The following is a 12416-nucleotide window of genomic DNA, read 5'->3' on the forward strand; positions in this document are numbered from 1 at the left end:
CCTTGAGAGCCTGTGAGATCTGTGCTCTTGAAGCATTTTGTACTTTTCTTAATGATGCTTATCTTACTCTACCTTATAGTATAATTAAAAGGCAAGTTTTCTTCTTCTGAGGTGGTAAGTATAAACTTTAAATAGCAGACAGAAAGGAGTTAAGGGGTTCTATGTGCCTATCCCAGCCAGCAGCATTTTGTCATGGTCTGATTGCAAGACTGGTTGCAACAGTTGGGAAGCATTTGGCCAGTGGGACAGTTTGAAATGGAAACAAGAAAAGAGTGTAGAGAAGGAAGTGTATTGTTCCCAGCAGTATGGTCTTCTTTGTGGTCTTGTGCCTGGCAACTCTTCTTTCCAATATAACACCAATGGAGCAAAAGGCCTTAAGTTGGGGGTAATGGGTAGTAAAGTTCAGTCATGCGACAGTTCAGATCTGTCAGGATGCAAATGTGTAACAAGCTTTGTGATCCAGAAAGTGATGGAGAGACTAGACTGCTTCATAATTATTGTCAGGAACGTTCTGGATGAACAATGTGGTGGTCACAATGGGAGCCATAAGGTTAGATAACTTGGCTGGGTATATCTACTCAGTGGGTGGTTGTGAGGATGGACTGAGGCAATACGTCCAGAATGGTTGGTTCACTGTAAATACTCAATAAGTGTTAGCTGTTACCATGATAAGTCAGGCTCATTACCAGGGCCAGAGATGAGATATGACCAGCAAGATGATTTAAACTAGCTGTATGTAGGACAGTAATCACATTTATTATGCTCAGGCACTTTGCTAGGCATTTTACATATCTCCCTTCACTCCTATTTCAAGTGTATGCAGCATTATCAACATTTCCACGTGCTGGAGGGAGAAATTACAGACTCAGAGAACTTGAAAACGATTTGCTCAAGGACACACAGCTTGTCAATGCTGGAGCCAGATTTAGAAGTCTGTCTGATTATGTGCTTCTTCCAAGGGCCAGTTTTTTACAGTACTAAGAGATCTGTGTTAGAGAGAAATGGGTTAGAAGGAGGTCTGAACTTTGGAACATAAGGAGAGAGAGATATAAAAATATAAGTGCAGGGCCCCCCCCTTCCCCGCAGTGGCCCCAGGACACCATGTGCAAGCTTCCATGGCCCATTCCATACTGCGTTATACTTACGGATTTATTTGGATGGCCTTGTCTACACTGTATACATCTCAAGAGTAAGGAGATAACTTTCTATCCCCAGTGCCTTGTACAGTGCCTGGCACTTAGTAGGTGCTCATATATGTTGAATGAGCTAATTTATTAAACCAAGCCCATAATCGTATGGTATAGCATGCAAACAAAACACAAGTTGAATTAATGGCATTGCAGCAGAGATCTTTGTACAACAAAGTAGCCTGTACTATAAAAAAAATTCGGTTTGGGCCAACCAGTTAAACAGAGTGATATACACAGTAACTTGAATGCAGATCCATTTATGCTCATCTTTGTATTCCCCAAATTCTCAGAACAATTTCACATTGTAGACATTCACAATTTTTAAAATTGATTTATAAAACTAAGTTAACCGTTTAAAATAATGTATGATATTCATATCTTGGTAGGAATTAATATTTCCATAGCAGTTGAAATTTAACATCTTCAAATCTTAATATATGAAATGTATATGCCATTTGTCATTTCAAGGTTCAAGTTCACCTCAAAACCAAATCTAGCCTCTGGATAAAAAGTGAAAAATGAAAAAAAATTCTAGGCCAAATGTTTAGATATTGGAGGAATATTTTGCATGATGCAGAAACAGCCTAAAGTATAATATTTTATTTTTAAACCTCAAGCTCAGTCCTACCATGAACATTACATCTACCTTTGCAAATGGGCAAAACCAGCTACCCAGCATTCCTCTGATAACCTCAATTAGTTTAGATTTGAAAATACAAATTGAAACAAGAAAGAAAGCACTTGAGATGCTGGGAAATGGTATTGATAATACTAAGACTCTGGTGCTTTTATTGTGCTGGTAAAAAATAAAAATAGGGTCAAGCAATTGAAAGCTCAGTGAGATGAAAACAACCAGGAGCAGGAAGGAGCAGACAGGGGTGAGGGAAGCTCGGAGATTAGTATCAACTTCCATCTAATTTAGGATTTGGATTAAAAAGCAAAGAAGCTCAAACCTGCTTAAATCATGCTGCCATCTGTGGTTCTGATGTGGCATTTGGAAGAGTAAAAACACATGCTGGAAAATTACCAAGACAAAGAAAAATTCTGGAATCTCAGTACAGGATTTTCCTTTGTGGCTAAAAGGCTGAGTTGCTTTGGAAACATTTGGATTCCTTTTCTGCCTCATCTGTGCTGCAAGGGATCTCTTTTTAAGCATACATTTTGCATTCTATATCAGAAGGAACCTGTGTGGATTAATCAGACATCATTTTCCAGGCTTGTCGAGAAGTTACATCATTAAGGAATATAAATACTGGTAGTCATTGATTATCTAACAAGGGAAATTTTAAAAGTCTTGTTTAAGTGGCATATTATTTAATGAGCTGTCAAGTGTTCTCTTTAGCCCCAGTTTCCATGGAAATTATTTAATTCCAAGAAAGAGTTCAAAGCATTGAGATAGACTGCATGTTTTCAAAGCATCTCAGCAGAGAAGCAAAGCAAGAAGGATCTGCATCTTTGAATAGAACAACATTTTTTGTGTTACATGCACATCTGCATTTACACCTTAAAAAAGGTTCCAGGAAGCTGGCTAAAAATGAAAGGCAATTTTAATTGAAAGACTAATTTTGTATTTTCTATATACATGATTCTATTATGAATCAAAGTGGACATATTTTTTAGACATCAAAGGGAGATTATGTGGGCCGGGTGCAGTGGCTCATGCCTGTAATCCCAGTACCTTAGGAAGCCAAGGCCGGCGGATCACGAGGTCAGGAAATGGAGACCATCCTGGCTAACATGGTGAAAGCCCGCTTCTACTAAAAAAAAAAAAAAAAAAAAAAAATAATATATATATATATATATATATATATATATATATACACACACACACAAAATTAGCTGGGCATGGTGGCGGGCACCTGTAGTCCCAGCTACTAGGGAGGCTGAGGCAGTAGAATGGCGCGAACCCAGGAGGCGGAGCTTGCAGTGAGCGGAGATCGCACCACTGCACTCCAGCCTGGGTGACAGAGTGAGACTCCGTCTCAAAAAAAAAAAAAAAAAAGAAAAAAAAAGGGAAATTATATGATGCAAAAATATAATGTAATACTATTTTCTGTGAACTCCCTGGATTATAAGAAGAGTTTCTTTCAATTCAAAGGAGTTAAAAAAAATTCTTTTTGGACCAGGCTAGTGGCTGCAGGTATGGTTTAGAATGTGACGGATATCAAGGAAAGTATAATGCTCTCAACTCACAAACAGCTTAATACCTTTCGTGTGTCACCTGCAATCAATGTTTACTATATTCAATATCACCCCATTTAATTACCGTCTCTCAGTGGCAGCAGTGCTGAGCCTCATGGTGAGGGAAACTAACTTGGACTTTAGAGCCGGAAGTGCTGGGTTCCACAACTGACATTGTTTCTCATTAGTTAGGAGGTTGTTGGTAAGTTACTGAATATCTCCAAACCTCAGTTTTCTCATTTGTAGAACGAGAACAGCATTAGCTACCACAAAGTTGTAAAAATTAAATAAGATACTTAGCAATGCTAGTTCCATTCACTGTTTTTCCATCAGTTCCAGAGTTTTCATTATATGTTCTAGACTTTTCATTATATGAGCCAAGAAATTACCTTTTTTGCTTTAGCTAGTTTGAACTGGTTCCTAACACTTCCAACTGGAAGGTTTTTGATTAACACTTCCAAAGATGTAGATCAACTTGGGGTTGGGGTAAAATTTAAATTTGGGGTAAGATCATTTTTTATTTGCAACCTATTAATGTAGATGTTCCATGCATTGTGTTATTTCTTTAATGCATTTAGGGCAAAATAATCTAGGCTATTATCTTATTTTTGTATTGGAGTTACAATCTAAGAAGCACAATAGGGTCTTGCATCATGAGGATAGAAACAGTACAGAAAATTTTATTTGAAGCATGTACAAAATAATTCTGCATCTACACCAGAAGAAAGCACCATAGCTGTGTGGGCGTGGCATGAATTAGAATATGATGACTGTGTAATTGCATCATGAACTTGTTAAACAATGCTGGCAGTCCATATTGGAGGCTTCCCTCCCAGACTGGAAGGGGTAGACAGACGTAAAGAGGGTAGATCACAGTAGAATGGGGACAACGAATTAACAGAATTTGTTATCCTATGGGTCCTATAATACAAATTAATAATGTGGAAAGACTTAAATTTATTCTTGTGAGATAGTGACCTCTTGAAGGATAGAAGACAACTGGAGAAACATCCTGTAATCTTAAATGTCCACAGAGTGCATGAGGGGAGAGAAAAGACCACTATGACCCACAGAGTCCTGAGTCTGGTTTAGCCTCTTCAAAACTTGTGTGATCTTGAGCCCACTGATAATGTAGGGTCACGACACTGCTACCTGACATCAGTGTGGGAAATGCAGAATGGATCATTATTTTATTGTCTTTAAAAGACAGTGAACAAAGTTGGAAGTAAAGTTCTAATATACGTAAAAGTCTGCTCCTATCATGGTCACCAGGAATCTTCCTGGGCTAAACCCCCATGGTTATCTCATTCCTCAGTCTTTATTTGACATGTTATCGCTCTCTTTGAAACACTCCACTTAATGACCCGGATGCTGCACTTGCTAGATGTTTGCTTTCCTTTACTGGATACTCCTTTTCAGTCTCTTTGCTGGTTCTTCCTCATCTTTTCAAAACCTAAAAACTAGAGATGCCTGAAGGCTGAGTCCTCTTTTCTTTTTAATCTAATGTGTCTACTCAAGGGCAATTCTGCTCAGATCAATGGTTTTCTATACTGTCTGTATACCAATGACACCCCAGTTGATATCTCTTTGTGGAATTTCCCCCTGAAACTGGGGGTCCTTGTTTCCAGCTGCCTACCTGACATCTCCCCTAAGATGTCTAATAGGCCCCTTAAGCTTACCATGTTCAAAGCTGAGCTCCTGATATTTTTCCGCAAGCCTGTTCTTCCTGAAAATTTCTTGCTAGTTAATGTCCTCTTAAATTTTTAGCTGCTCAGTCCAAAATGTTGGTGTCATCATTGACTCCTGCCTTTCTCTCCTGTATTGAATTAAATCAATCGTACCAATTCTTTGAAATGTATCCAGAATTTGACCACTTGTCACAACATTCATTGCTCCCATCCTAGCCCAAACCACCATCATCACTCACCTTGGATTACTAAAATGGCTTTCTGGCTGCCATTGAGATCCTGCTTTTGTCCTTCCTAACACCCACACCACATAGCCAGAATGGTCTGATGTAAGTCAGGTCTTGTCTCTTCTTGGCTCAAAACTCACCAATGGCTCCCAAATCAGAGTAGAAGCTGGTGTCCTTGACTTTACATGATCTGACCCAGTTACCTCTCAAAAATCATCTCCTTTCTAGTTGCCATGTTGTTCATCCTACTCCAGCTGCACTGGCCTCCTCACTATTCCTCTGATAGGGCAGGCATATTTCTGCCTCGGGACCTTTGTATGTTCTGTTTCTGCTGCCTGGAATGTTCTTTTCTCAGATATTCACAGGGGAGATCCTTCAACAACCTCAGATTTTTACTAAAAGTGGCCCCATTGAGGTCTTCCCTGGCCACTCTAAAATTTCATTACCTTACACAGTCCTTCATAGCCCCTTTCTCTCATGCAGGTACTTTTTTTCCTTAAAGATAACTAATTTTTAATTCCAAAAGAATTCTAGGCACCAGCAGGATATTGGAGAAATAAGGTCCTTTGTAATAGATATTCCAATTAGTGGATTTGCTGGTGTAAAGGCACGATCACCTTCTGATGACTTGGCCATGTACGAATAGCCCTGTCCACCATCTGCTGGGGGCGGGAGGAGGGGTCTTTAGACCGAGAAACCTGGCCCGTGGCACGTAGAGGGCTTGGCTGTCGTGTTAGTGTGCTGAGGCTGCTGCACAAATGTACCACAAACTGGGTGGCTTAAACAACAGAAATTTATTGTCTCATGCTTTAGGGGGCTAGAAATGTAAGGTCAGGGTGTTGGCAGGTTGATTCCTTCTGAGGGCTGAGGAAGAATCTAGCTTCTGGTGGTTTGCTGGTAACCTTTGGCATTCTTCGGCTTGTAGAAGCATCACCCATCTCTGCCTTCATCTTCACATGGCATTCTCCCTGTGTATGTGTTTCCAAATATCTCCTTTTCATAAGGCCATGAGTCATATTGGATTAGGGACTCACTCCACTGTAGTATGACTTCATTTTAACTAGTTACATCTGCAACCACTAAGTTTTCAAATAAGGTCACATTCTGAGGTACTGGGGGTTAGGACTGCAACATATGAATTTTGGGAGGGACACAATTTAACCCATGACAGCTGCTGCCTTCACATCTCCACAGGGCTGTCCAAGTGTTCCTGCAGGGGAACAAACGAAGAACAGCAGGAGGAGCTGTATGGAGCATAGAGATTGACTTAGCATTAGGAAGAATTTACATAGTGGCTCCTTTGAGGGGAGGGGAGCACCCATTACAGCAAAAGAGCAGACACCAGATGACCATCTGGCAAGAATTTTGTGGAGCAGATTCATATCAGGAGGAGAGCTGTAAAATCCCTTTTAGCTCTGGAATCTGAAGTGACACCAGCTAGCAGGAATGCCTGGGTTTACCTGCAAGTCAAGCTAGTCTACAAAGTATCTTGGCTCAAGATTATTGGGTTCATGGCCTCATTTTGAGGCTCAGTTGTCCTTGTGCCATTGGGCTTGACAACTTTGGTCCTTCGGGCTGACCTACCGGATTCTCCAAAAAGGGCTCTGAAGAGCCCTAAGAAGCTGCGTGCTCCTGCATATTTTGCAAATATCAGGCACAGGATTTTAAACTGTGGGAAGATGCCAGGAAGCAGTCAAAAAATCTCAATGTGAATTCTTATTTGTGGGAGGAGTGGCTGCCACCTGACCTACCTTCATAAACCAGTGGTGCATTAATAGGGGCTTTATTGATGGGGCTTGGGAGGCTGCGACTGAGCCCAGCATGCAGATTGTGAGGGCCTGGTGCAGGTGCCAGGGGACAGGGATGAGGGTACCAGCCTCAGTGGGCTCTGCTGCTTGGGGCATTTTGTCCCTGCTGCTTGGGGCATTTTGTCCCTTCTTTGTTCTTTGAGGCAAGTGTACAGGGAGAGGGCTCAGCACTTCAAAAACTGCTGCATGAACTCAGAGATTCCCACAGACTCCCTGGACTTTTTGTCATAGTCAGTCCAGTCTTTCTCCTGCAGAATGTCACCAAAGACTGTCTTTGACTTCGTGCCCTCAGCAGAAAACCCAGCCTAGGGCTGGAAATCAAATGGTTTGAAGCCCTGGCACTCAAACTCTATTATAGTTTTGAACTTCTCTCTGTCTTTGGCATTGTAAGATTTGATGCTGCCACTCAAAATCTCAGTGGAGTTTCCTGTGTGCACAACTTGCACTTCTGGACCATGAAGGAGCTGCCATGGCCCCACTTTAGTGCCACACTGTCCATCAGTTGGATGTAGTGCCACTTCTCTGAAATCTCGCTACCATTGCCACATTTCATTTTCAGGTACCACTGCAGTTACTTATTTATGCTTTATCCTTTGCGTGTAACACTAATATACTACATATTTTATTTTTATCTTGTTCATTATCTGCTATATTCTAAACTCCACAGGGAAAACAGTTTTTTCTCCTCTGTTTTGTCTGTTCCCTTTACTGCTATATCCCTAGCACTTAGAAAAGTACTGGGCACATGCTTGGTGCTCAGTACATTTTTATAAATGAATACTGGCCATGATTTGGAGGCTTCTGTCTGCTACACATGAGCCCTGTAGTTGCTGGGTGTCACCGTGACTGGGAGGTGGAAACTTGTTGGGCAGTGGTATGAGCAGCCAGGTTGGTGGTGGGGACCCTTGAGAAGTTTGGGGCATCATCTATTCATCAACTGGCACAGAAGTACTGGTGTAAATTGGCCAAAAATCAGCTCTGGGGGCTTCAACAATTCCTGAGTTTTCCTACCTCTGCACCTTTGCTTAGGCCGTGCCTTTTATATGCCTCTTCTCCATAGGTTCCTAATAAAATTTCACTTACATTCAAGATGTAGTTTACAATCCATTTACCTTCTTATATCACCCAAATCAGAATACACTTAAAGTTTTCTCCCAGCTTTATTAAGGCATATTTGACAAAGATTGTTTACATTTATGGTGTACAACATGATGTTTTGATAAATGTATACATTGTGAAAATATGAAATGAAGCTAATTAACATATCCATCACTTCACATACTTAACATTTTTTTGTGGTGAGAACATTTGAGATCTAATCTCTTAGCAACTTTCACGTGTGCAATATGTTATTATTAACTGTAGTCAACATGTTGTACAATAGGTTTCCAGGACTTATTTATCCTGTGTAACCAAAACTTTGTACCCTTTGTACCTACCAGATCATGCTATATTTATCAAGGGAGACAATATTCATTCACCTGTTAATTTGATAATTAATTAGTGTATTCACCAAACAAATATTTTCCTAGTGTTTGGAATATGCCAAGCACTAGACTATATGCATTCTACTTCTCAGGGTTTTTTTCTTAACTGTTCAAAGGAAAAAAAAAAAGTCAAAGCAAAATGGAAGCTTCTAACTCATCCTGCCTTGTTATCTTCCAGGAGCAGGACTAGGTCCACTTTATGATATACACTCCCTGGAACAGGGGAAATTTTAGGGAGAAAAAAACACAAATAACTAGAACCATTTTTTTCCATGTCATTTGGACAGAATAAAAACACCTTTTGGGGAGGTAAATTTAAATCATTTAGCTTCCAAAGTACAAACTGTGTGAAACTGAATAGGAATTATTTCATATTCTCTTAGTATTTTATTTGTTATTAATTTGTGTACATCCCAGTCCACAATAATTTAAAAGAACTTGAGAAAACATTTGAAATACAGATGATATAGAAGTGAAAGGCAAAAATAGAACAAGAAAACAGATTGAATAGGAGGTTAAAATTTGAAAAAAAAATTAAAACTACAGGACATACAGGTGAACAAAATTGTTATAACTGAACACTAACTTTGGGATTGAATTGCCTAGTAGCCACAGTGAAAAAGTTTCTTTTCACGATTTTATACCTACAGGGAACTAATGATATCTGAGGAAAGGTCAGTGCAAATAAGTTCCCCACAGAATAATTCATCTTTCTTTTTCTTTTTTCTCAGGAGGAAATATATACTTTCTTTTTGGGAGAAGTTTCCCCGGCTATTAAATATATAAAAAAAGTTGAATGCTTTGAAAATAAAACTGCAACAATTACTGTTAACTCTTAAGCTATTTATATTAAACTATTTAAGTCTTTGGTTGATTTCTATTAGCCTATAAGCATTTAGGCAACACATTTTTATTGGGTTTTGATTATAAAATATGAATAGATATTTTAGCAATCCAATACGCAGTTCCTCATTATTTGATATTATACAGTCACATTTATACAGTTTTCATGGTTGTGATGGCTAATTTTAGGTGTTGACTTTACCGAGTTACGGGATAATTAGAGGGCTGGTAAAGCATTCCTTCTGGGCATGTCTATAAGTTCCCAGAGGAATTTGACGCATGAGTTGATGAACTGAGTGGGGAAGACCCATCCTCATGTGGACAAGCACCATCCAGTTAGCTGGGGGCCCAGATAGAACAAAAAGTCAGAAAACCTCTCCCTTCTCCTCCTGCCCTTGGACATTAGAACTAGCGTCTTTGACCTTCAGCTGCTGAGACTTGCACCAGTGGTCCCCCTGGTTCCCAGGCTCTTCAGTCTCAGGCATAAGAGTTACACCATCAGCTTCTTGGTTTGGAGGCCTTTGGACTTGTACTGAGCTCTTCTACCAGTCTCTGTGGGTCTCCAACTTGCAGGTGGTCTATCCTCAGCCTCCATAATCTCATGAGTTAATTATGCTAATAAATTCCCTCTCATATATTTACCTATCTCTGTGTCCTATTAGTTCTGTTTCTGTGGAGAACCCTGACCAATACAGATTTTAAGATTAAGAGTAAGGACTCTTGGCAGCATCCACATGCTGGCGCATGAGTGCATGAGCTATGGAGGCATGCCTGCCTCCCTCTAGACTTCAAAGGATGCTGCAGAGACCTGCCACGGGGCAGAGCCACTGCAGAGAGTTCCACTAGAGGGCAATGCCTAGTGGAACCATTGGGGTAGGTGCCCAGAATTGTAGAGCAACCAGCGTGCAACACCAGCCTGGGAGGGCTGCAGGCTTGAGACTCCAACCCATGATAACTGCTGCATGAGCTGAGCCCAGCAAAACCTGGGGGAGGGGCTGGCCAAGGCCTTGGGGAACCAACCCTCCACCCCAGTGTTCTTAGAAGTCAGGACAGGGAATCAAAGGAGATTATTCTCAAGCCTTAGAATTTAGTGTTGTTTTTCCTATTGGGTTTTGTACTTACTTGGAACCTGTTTCCCCTTTCTTCTTTGCTGTTGCTCTCTTTTGGAATGGGAATCCTGTGCCTGTCCTGCCATTTTGGGATGTATCATTGCTGAAGTGAACTTAAGTCACCTGACTGAGGTAGTGTTTGTCAGTTTTCTCTGTTGTAAAGTTATTCTCGTTTTCTCCATTTCCATTTCCTTTTTTCCATATAGACTTCTCTTGAAAGGAAGGCAATATGTGAAGCCCACACTGAAGGAGTGGGGAGTTATGATGCACCTCTCTGACAGCACAGTATTTACACAAACTATTTGGAATACTTTTATGTGGGATGTTTGTCCCTTCCCTCCCATTAATTTATGTATTCAATCAATTGTTTATTGATATCAATTTGAACTCATGGATATTTACTTTATACTTCAGGTTATAATCCAATACTACTCTACTTGTTTTGTTGCTCAAATTTTTTCACCTTTGGCCACTGGGAGCACTTTCAGTTGACTCTTGTGTCCCTTTGACATACTCCCATCATTGTGTGTGTGTGTGTTCTTCACACTTTCTTACTTTTTGACACAATAATGTACTCCAGGCTCATGTTGTATATTTCCTGCCCCAGTTCTAGAATCAACCATTTCTCTAAGGAACACTGTTCCTTTTGTTAGAATAGTATTAAAAACCCAAATCACAATGATAGGTGTGTTTTTTGCCACTGGATATCATTGCTTCTAAGCCTTCTCAGCAGACAGAACAAGGATATATGTGTATATACGAACTCATATATATATATATCTATAAATGCTTATGTAACCATCTGATCTCTGTAAAGCTACCGTGAGTACTGATATCTTCAACTGTAATCCACTATCACATAAACCATTCTAGCCTCTTCTTTTTATTATTTTTTGTTTGTTTTTAAAATTTATTTTTAGTTCATTTTTTGTTTATTACATTTATCAGTTTCTGTTCTTCCACTTCGAAAAGTATTCTTGCTTACTTCCAAACTCCCACCCCAACAGTGAGAAAACTGGGTCGCCCCCCACCTTATAGCCACTTACTTAATTGTTCAGTGCCATTATGCATATATAGCAGTATTAGAATTGTTAACCAATACTCCTCTGTGAAACAAATGTATTAGAGTACTGTACTTCAGCATAGTTTCTTTTCCCATTAGTCTTACAGACTCCACTCATTTTCAAAGTTTCTTTGATCAATAACTCACCCCCACCTTTTCCTTCAGTGAGGTTGTTTCATCCATTTGCAATACAGTTAGATTGTCTTGTCATGTTCTGTATTTCATCCTGTAATCCCCCAACCTCCTAAACAATTTTTAAAAATTTACATACATTCATGTTCACTCTTTGTGTTGTAAAGTTCTATGAGTTTCCACAAATGCATGGTGTCATGTGTCCATCATTATAGCATGAAACAAAATAGTTTTATGGTGTAAAAATTCCACTCTACCTCACTTATTTAATTCTTCCTACCTCATGCTCCTCCCCTGTTCCTCCCCCTTATAGTCTGGCAATCACTTTTTAAAAATATTTTCTATAGATTTTTAAAATGACTTAAGCTGCTATAAATATTTACATACATCCTAAATATCTAGGAGTGTGATCGCCAGATATTATAGTAAGATTACATTTAGCTTTGTAGGAAACTGACACACTGTCTTCCAAAACGGATGCACTATTTTTTATTACCACCAGAAAAGAGTGAGAGTTCCTGTTGCTCTGCATCCTTGACAGTAATCTGTATTGTCATTTCTTTTAGGATTTTAGCCATTGTAATAGGTGTGCAGGGGTATGCGTGGTTTCTGACTAGAATTCCAATGTAATTCTTATTCTTCTATGGGTAAGGTATTTGTCCTCTTTTCTAGGTTCTTTCAAGATTTT

General features: G+C 39.7%; 1 pseudogene; it reads right to left on the reverse strand.

The window, feature by feature from the left end:
* Positions 1-7258: 7258 nt before the first annotated feature.
* Positions 7259-7647, reverse strand: LOC130541436 (CXXC motif containing zinc binding protein-like; annotated as a pseudogene).
* Between the last annotated feature and the right edge of the window lie 4769 nt (positions 7648-12416).

This window comes from Pan paniscus, chromosome 1, assembly GCF_029289425.2.
Source record: "Pan paniscus chromosome 1, NHGRI_mPanPan1-v2.0_pri, whole genome shotgun sequence".
NCBI lineage: Eukaryota > Metazoa > Chordata > Mammalia > Primates > Hominidae > Pan > Pan paniscus.